General features: G+C 41.2%; 1 protein-coding gene across 1 annotated transcript in view; it reads right to left on the minus strand.

The window, feature by feature from the left end:
- The window catches only part of SIRT6 (sirtuin 6), a 1110223-nt gene that overhangs the window by 324064 nt on the left and 777682 nt on the right, over nucleotides 1-8477 (minus strand). The window lies entirely within an intron of this gene.

Raw genomic sequence — 8477 nt, forward strand, 5'->3', positions numbered from 1 at the left:
TTGAGTCTGCTTTCTTTGGGTTTGAGATCTGTCTTCTCCCCTTCTAGGTGAAGAAGCAGTCCACTGTCTAGATCTGTAAGAGGCCTGAGCCTGCACCCGACCTCTGGAGCGTCTATATCTTCCCCTTTGAGCCCTGTCAGAGGAGGGAAAAGACCAATTTTTGGAGGGCCAATTTCTGGAAAATCTAGGAGGCTGTACTTGCAAGAAATCTTTTACAGTCTGCATAGACTTGGCTTTTCTTCCATCTTTTAATAACCTCCTCAACCTTAGACCCAAATAAGACATCATGCTGAACAGGGGCATCTAGCAATTTTGCCTTAACTTGTTCAGGTAAATTCTGCTCACGAAGCCAAGCATGTCTCCTGATAACAGTACCAGAGGCAGCGGCCCTGCAAGAAGCCTCTAAGGCATCAAAACCACAATGTAAACTATGTTTGCTAACTTGTTCAGTAGCATGCAACACATCCTGTAATTCCTTGTCCTCAGCACATGCGGGAAAGGAAGAAATCCTTCGTTTTAAAACAGATAAAAGAAACTGTTGATACTTAAACATGTGAAACTGGCAATTTAAAGCTCTAATAGAAAGGGTAGCTGAAGTATAAACCTTTTTGCCCCACCTGTCCAAGGCACGAGAATCCTTTTCAGAGGGGGTAGGATTCTTAGAGGAGGTGGCCTTAGCAGCCTTGGAACCCTGCAAAATGGTTTCAGGATCAGCAGAAGGGTTCTTGAATAAGAATTGATGGGAATCAGGGACCCTGTAAAATCTATCAGGCTTAGAAGGAGCAGGCGGCATGGAATCAGGATTCAAGTTAGCTTCAGAGAAGGCATCATCCACAATGTCAAGTACAGGAGGAATAGGCTAAAGGCCTGTGCTGAGGGAGAAGAAGAAATTCCCAGTCTTTTTGGAAGCAGAATAATCCTGACCTTCCCAATGAAAATGCTCCCTCATCTCATGCAAGGTTTCCCCAAAAGAGAAATCTTCAGGAGGAGAGGCAGAGGGAACAGAATCCTCTGCATCTGAATCCTCATATGGAGGAAAAGAGTAATCCTGATCAGATCAGAGGAAGAAACAGAAGATACAGAAGCCTGATCAGAGGAATCATAAGGGATATCCTGTCTAGGCCTTTTGTCAGGAGGAGGGTGAGAGCCCCTAATCATAGTTAATAAATCCTCAGCCAACCGAAGTAATTGTTTCTGAGTCTTAGGAGTTGAATCCGAAGAAGCTTGAGCAGAAAGTCTGGGTTTAACAGGAGTCTTTGACTTAGCTTTTGTCTTTGTGGAAATAGTAATGTATGAAGGCCTGAAGACCCCCTCAGAAGCCGGTACCTGCACAGCGGTTCCGGACCAATCTGAAGGAGCGACGTCCGAAGGTCCTGCAGCAGACAAATTACTAGGCCTAGTTGGCTCACCATGTGAGTCCGTGTTGGCCATCGGTTCTGAAGTGGCGGACGACAGGGGCTGCAAAAGTGCCTCACTGATGACCGCCGAACCCGAAGCTGGCTCCGGCTGCAAAGTATCCTGTTTGGACCTCGGAGGCCTGTCTTTGTCTTTGCTTCTTCTGTAATCCGTAGTCGGTAAAGTATCCGACGACATTCTATAATTAAATCGTCACCGAAGTAATTCAAGGCCCAATCGTACCTGCGCTTGATAGTGCGAGAATTAAACCTGGCACAGAACCGACAACAAGAAACATCGTGGTCAGGGCCTAAGCAAGGTAGACAGTAAGAGTGGAAATCTTTATGAGGTATTTGTTTTCCACACGATACACAATTATTAACTTTTTCTGACATCGGAGGAGCAAGAAAAAAGTTTCCCCAATGGGGTACTTAGCGTTGAGAAGAGAAGTAGAAAACTTCGGACCGACGACAATCACACCACGTTGTCTTGAAAATGCCAACCAACAACTAGCGAACTGCTTTGCACTGCACGGCAAGAAAGACTGGAGAAGATGGCATCGGCTGTCAGCTTTATACCCATGCGCTCTGACGTCAGGGTTCTGGCTGAAACAGCCGACGCCGGACCCAGACTTTGATATTCTGGCCGACCTCGGGCTGCCTGCCGGCAGGAGTACCCTACAGTTATGACTGCAACAGTGAAACACGAAGAACATCAAGATTCTTCACCCTGAGCTTTTAACACTGAACCTTGCAGCCTGGCTAATTACATAATCTCTCCTTTACAATCCCTCAGTAAACCTGTGATGGATATCATTTTAGAGGCAAGGAGGCCTAGCACTATTAAATCCTAAGCTGAAAAATGGAAAAGATTCTGTGCCTGGAACCAATCTCAAGAGATGAGCACAGCATCGCCCAATTTACCTCAGATTTTACAATACTTAACGGAAATGTTTCACAAGGGCCTGTCTTTTTCCTCCATTAAAATCCACGCCTCAGCCATTTCAGCTCATTACAACACAGACCCCCCCCCCCTTTTCTCTCATCCACTGCTCAAACAGTCCCTCAGAGGGGCCAAAGGTTTGAGACCACCCAGGAGAGCTCCAACCCCAGCCTGGGACCTTAACTTTGTTTTGGAGAAACTCACTCTACCTCCTTTCGAGCCAGGTGCTACTGCAGACTTAAATTTTCTTTCTTGGAAAACAACTTTCCTTTTAGCAATCCCTTTAGCTAGAAGGGTATCTGAATTACAGGCCTTTATGGCAGTGGAGCCTTTCATCATCTTTCATGCGAACAGGGTGTCCCGCAGAACCAATCCATCCTTCATGCCCAAGGTGGTATCCAATGTGGTTCTTAATCAGTCCATTCATTTGCGAACCTTCTTTCTCAATCCACAGAACAAAGGGGAACAGATACTGCATTTGTTAGATGTGCACAGACAACTCAGATTCTACTTGGACAGGACTAAACCTCAAAGGAAATCTGAACAACTGCTGGTAGCATTTGCTGCAGGGGCAGAGGGGAAGGCATTTCAAAGCAAACCATTTCTAAATGTATAGGCCATTGCATTCATTTTTGCTATAAGCACCATGGAAAACCTATCCCTAAGGGGATCAGACCTCACTCCACCAGGGCTGCATCTACCTCTACAGCCTTTCTCAGAGGCGTCCCTACCAGGTGCATCCTAGAAGCTGCTACCTGGAGTTCTGTATATACATTATCTGTACATAACAAGCATTATTATTTGCCAATTTTCTCTAAATCCAGAGCTGGCTTCACCACTGCAGTATTGCAGGGCCTTATACCTGGTCCTAATGCTATCTAAATTCCTCCTCTCAACCATAGCTTTGGGAATCTACCCAAATATAATGACTGCAACAGTGAAACACGAAGAACATAGTACAGTTGTGTACACTTACCATAAATGCAGATGTTCAAGTGTATTCACTGTTGCAGTCCTGGTTACCCTCCCTCCAGCCGCCTAACTTATTTTGGCTATACCTCTACTTTCCTTTACTATGTTTAAAAGCCTTATATATACACACACATACACACACACACACACACATATCACACACACACATATATATATATATATATATATATATATATATATATATATATCTATCTATATACACACACACATATATATACACACACACACACACACACACACACACACACACACACACATATATATATATATAGATTCGTAGTTAGGTACTAGGCCATTGGCCCTAAGGCCTATATAAGCCTAGCCAAAGGTACCCTGGCTTTCGCCACCCAAGAAAATTATTTTCCTGTGCCACTGTTGAGCAGAGCCAGAGAAGTAATCCCCTGGGTGAATTTCCCATCTCCCATCCAATCATCAAGATTTTTCTTGAAGAGTGCTAATGAGGAGCTTTGTTTGATATAGATAGGTAGTTTGTTCCAGAGTATGGGAAGTCTCTGGGACAGGAATCTATCCCTCCAGCATGTTCTGTTTATTGTGGTGACGAGGTTTAGGTCCCTAGGCGCAGCTGAGGATTGGGATTTCTTTAAGTGGAGCATGTCTAAAATCTCTGGGTTTGACACAGCTTTGTGTGTTAGGCAGAGATCGCCTCGGAGTAGGTGATGTGTAACGGAGTAAAGCTGCAGTTTTTTGAGACGGTCTGCATAGGGCATCTCTTTGAGGCCAGTAATCCTCTTTGTGAGATATTTCTGTGGCCTTTCCAGTTGTTGTAGATGTCTTATGAGGTACATACCAAAAGGGGCATTGTACTCTATAATGGGTCTAAGGAGTGACGAGTAGAGGGGAACAATGACCTCTTTTTTCCTGGATGAGAAACCTTTTGTGATGAGGTGTGCCACGTAGAAGAATTTCCTGACTACTGTGGCAATGTGATTATCAAAGGAGAGACTACTGTCCACCTGTGTCCCAAGGTCTCATCACAATTTTGGTGTTACGTAGACTACCACCTATGTGGTAGTTCATGGGTACTGAGTTTTTACCAAAAGGGATGACAATGCACTTTTTGGCATTGAGCTTGAGGCCATGGCTTTGACACCAGGCATCTGTCTCAGCGAGGCCCTTTTGTAGGATGTCCACATCTTTTGGAGTTTTGATTATGGCTCCTAGTTTGCAGTCATCTGTGAACTTCATTAGCCAAAGACCTTCTGTGTTGGCCTGTACTTCAGCGAAGTAGATACCAAACAGGAGAGGACCCAGGAATGAACCCTGTGGTACTCCACTTATCACTGGTCTGAAGTTGGATTTGGAGTCTGCTACTTTCACAGTGTGGGTTCTGTCAGTGAGCCAGTTGGCAACCCATCTTGTGACATAGGGATTTATACCTAGTTTAGTGAGTTTATCTATAATTCCAGAGTGGGGGATGGTGATGAAAGCCTTGGCAAGATACACATAGTCCCTTAAGACCTCCGATCCTGGCAATACCCAACAGGACTAGAGGAAGGTTCTAAATTCCACCAGGATTTGATAGCCCTGTTTGTTAGACATGGGAATGAGTTGTTAAACCTAATTAGTGTACATTATCAAGAGACTATTAATGAGTTGAATAAGGAATTACCCGTGTTAGATGAAGAGATAAAAACTGATGTTTGTTTCCCAAGGTACAGATTTGAATATGAAAGGTCATAAACTAGTATTGACCACTATATAACAAAGATTACCTCAACTAAAGTCAAAAAATTACAAAGTGACATTAAGGCTTATGAGGATGGTGTAGCATATCCAAAACCCCCTAAGTCTCAGGGTAATTTTCTGAAAATTAACCCTAATCTACCGAAACATCCAGTGAGGCCCTGTGGAGAGGGCGATATAACACCAGTTATGGAGCAGAACAAGGGGGCCATTCAAGAGAGACCGAGTCTAGAAGGAGTGGATGGAGCAGGGAGATAATATTGATAATCCAAGTCAATTTGATACAGGATTGGTCGGGGTAAATTTTCAAACACAAGCCTCGTCTCCTCAACAAACATCGAGCAGAATGATAAGAAACAAATACAAATCGAGGAAGAACTGATGGATCAAATAAACCCTTTGAAATTTTGTTTTCTCCCAACCCCTTGATGACATTTTAGCCAAGGGCTTAACTTTTATACCCTCTAGACATGCTAGTGTTGATAAATCAATTTTAGACCTTAAACTTTTTGTGAGAAAGTTGAACTTGGCCCTTTTATTGGGAGAGATGGTCCAACCAAGGCCTATGTATCACATTCCAAGTACATATAATCCACCTTTGGCCCCTTGCTTGGAAGTGTTCGAACACGTATGATGTGGATATTAGGAATTTGCTTAAGTGTAAACGACAGACCCACTTCAACATTTCCAAAATTGAATTGGACTCATTGGAAGCTCTCAGTTCTTCTTCTATCAGAATAATGAAACCTGACAAAGGAGGTGGATTAGTAGCTATGGAACAGGATGAATATATAGATAGACTTTTAGCGATACTTTCTACAGAGACTTATAGAGAAGTATCTAAGAATGAATTGAATATTAGTATGAACCGTGTGCGGTCATACTTTGAAGACATGTTCATTAGTGGGTCTCTGGATATGGACATTTACAATTTTATTTCAGTACCCTCACCACACATTCCAGCATTATTTGGGAATCCCAAGATTCATAAAAGTATTGGTGATCCCCTTATGCGCCAATTAGTGAATGCGACGGGTAGTATTACCTATGCAGCAGAGAAGGTAGTAGACACCATCCTCAAACAATAAGTATCGCAGGTACCACACATAGCTAGAGATTCTTGGTCCTTTTTGGAAAAAGTTGGACTAGCTACCTTTGAAGGAAATGCCTATTTTCTGACCATTGACGTCATTGATTTATATTCTTCAATTCCCCATGAGGTAGCACTTGAATGGATTCAATTGGAGATGATTACCAAGCTCCACCCAAAGAGATATCCATGGTGAGTGAATTGTTGAATATTATTTTGACATGTAACTATTTCACATTCAATAACAGATGGTTCCATCAGTTGATTGGTGTGCCTATGGGGTCTCCGTGTGGCGCCAGTGTAGTTAATTTGGTCATGACTCATTGGGAAAGAACGTTTGCCTTTCCCAATAATATTATTCAAGAGAAAGTCATTCTGTACATAAGATTCTTGGACGACATTTTTATCTTGTTTAATGGCTCACTGGAAAAAGCCCAAGACCAAGTGATCAGCTTCAATAATTCGTCTGACTTTTTGAAATTTATTTGTACAATAGACATAGAGAAGATATCCTATTTGGATGTGGAACTTTATATAAAGACAGAAGTCTAGGTCAGTTTGGAGCCAGAATCCATCGGAAATCAACTTTCTCTAATTCTTATCTACATTATGATAGTGACCATCCGCTTCACCAGAAAAAGGCTATAGTCACAGGACAACTTGTAAGTGCAGCTAGGATGGTGTCAAGGGATAGCGAATTTTTGGAAGAGCATGATTTCATAGCCAATTTATTTCTGGGTCGAGGTTATCCAGAAACCTTGACTGATGAGTTGTGTTTTGAAGTTAAGACCAAGAGAGCTAATGGCTATTTTTCTTCTATCTTGAGTCATGTTGTTCCTGAATTGAGTCATTCACCATCACCTGTATGCCTGATTCTCTGGGAAACATGTCCAGGTCCAATTTTATTTTAACTTTTAATACAGAAGCCAATGACATAGTTACTATAATTAAGAGGAACTGGCGATTACTATCCCCTGAGTTACTTGGAGGTCCAATTTTTGATAAAGCCCCATTGATAACATACAGAAGGGGCCCTAACATCAAAAATATTCTGGAATCTACGCAAAATTTAGTAACACCAAGATCAGGGATGCATAAATGTAATATGTGCAAGTATTGTAGATTTGTCCAGGCAGGTACAGCCTTTACAGTTAAGAACAGGAAATTCCTCATCAGGAGACGTTTCACTTGTTTCAGTACCCAAGTGGTATACCTTGCTCAATGTTCATCATGCCCCAGTTTTTACATTGGCAAGACTGAGAGGAAACTCCAGGAAAGAATGTACGAGCACTTGTATGCCATAAGAATGAAAATGGACAATGCTTTGGCTATGCACATTCAGAACAACCCAAACCATGAGTTTACATTTATGGTTATAGATCAACTGTATAAAACCAATTCTTATGGACCTAAGACATACAGATTAGAATGTAAAGAGCTTTTTTGGCAATTAAGATTGGAAGCATATCGCCCCCCCCCCCTGGTCTCAACAGCTTGTTATCCATTACATATCGCCCCCCCCCGGTCTAACAGCTCGTTATCCATTACATATCGCCCCCCCCGGTCTAACAGCTCGTTATCCATTACATATCGCCCCGGTCTAACAGCTCGTTATCCATTACATATCGCCCCCCCCCCGTCTAACAGCTCGTTATCCATTAGTTGTTTTTTAAAACTTAAAAGTTTGAAGAGGTGACGAGCTGTTTATTCTCACAGTTTTTTTTTTTAAATGAGAGTCGACAAATGAATGGTTTTATAACTCTTTATTAGTCGACAGTGGTGGAGGGTTAATAGTTATCAGTTATTGTTATGATTATACATCATGATCACTATTTTACAATATATATTATTGATTCATATGTTACAAATTAATGGTTTTATAACTCTTTATTAGTCGATAGTGGTGGAGGGTTAATAGTTATCAGTCATTGTTATGATTATACATCATGATCACTATTTTACAATATATATTATTGATTCATATGTTACAAATTAATGGTTTTATAACTCTTTATTAGTCGATAGTGGTGGAGGGTTAATAGTTATCAGTTATTGTTATGATTATACATCATGATCACTATTTTACAATATATATTATTGATTCAAATTTTATTACTTAGTAATTTTAGGTCTAGATCCGCTAACTTTTAGACCCGTTTTATTTAATGACAGTATTAAACCTATACTGAGTAGCCTAAACTTATGTTATATTATATGTTACATGTCATATTTTATATTTCTATATTATTGTTTTTATTATTTAGTGAGATATGATTAATATTATATTTTTCTTGGGTAGCTGTTCTAGTTATTTAGATACTTAGGACAGTATGCATTAATTTCTTGGGTATTA

The sequence above is a fragment of the Protopterus annectens genome, chromosome 13.part0, assembly GCF_019279795.1.
Source record: "Protopterus annectens isolate FY-2018-M chromosome 13.part0, PAN1.0, whole genome shotgun sequence".
NCBI lineage: Eukaryota > Metazoa > Chordata > Ceratodontiformes > Protopteridae > Protopterus > Protopterus annectens.